The sequence below is a fragment of the Solanum tuberosum genome, unplaced genomic scaffold, assembly GCF_000226075.1.
Source record: "Solanum tuberosum cultivar DM 1-3 516 R44 unplaced genomic scaffold, SolTub_3.0 scf00093, whole genome shotgun sequence".
NCBI classification, from domain to species: domain Eukaryota; kingdom Viridiplantae; phylum Streptophyta; class Magnoliopsida; order Solanales; family Solanaceae; genus Solanum; species Solanum tuberosum.
In genome coordinates this window covers 252,096-252,752 of record NW_006239018.1, presented here as the reverse complement: position 1 = coordinate 252,752, position 657 = coordinate 252,096, and positions in this window count along the sequence as shown.

The window sequence follows — 657 nt, the reverse complement described above, 5'->3', positions numbered from 1 at the left end:
TGCATGTCCGTAAATTGAGGACCAAAGAGGTGTCTTCGGTTAAAGTATTGTGGAGGAACAAAAATAGAGAAGAGGTGACCTGGGAAGCTGAGGATGGCATGAGGTCCAAATATCCTCACTTGTTTCATACCCCAGGGTGATGGCATATCAGTTTATATTAGATCAGTAAGGTAAGATACCAATCTAAAAAAAATAAAATTATATGTATTATTGCTTATTATTATTATGGTTGTTGTTGTATATCTGCTCGCACTGTTATGGTGGAGCTATAGTGCTTAGCTATTTATGTCATCCTGTGAGACGCTTAGGTTAGAATTTCTGCGTTCTAGGTTCCTGGCTATTCGTATTTAAAAAGGATACTCTACCTAAATTTTGTCAATCCTTAAGGACTTAACCATGTGACTCAGATTTTTCATTCGAGGACGAATGTTTCTAAGGGAGGAAGAATGTAACACCCCGACTTTTTGAAACGTCTAAAATTACTCGTATCTCCACGGAAAGACAAGGAGGGTGGGTAATAAATTTAGAATGATGTGGTATGTCCTAATTTAAGTGTTCAAGTGTTGCATCTCATGTTTTGAAGTTAGGTAAGTGGCAAAATAAAAGTTGGCGAAAGTTATCGTAAGTTCCTTTTTAAAGATTTCTCTAAAATTTAGG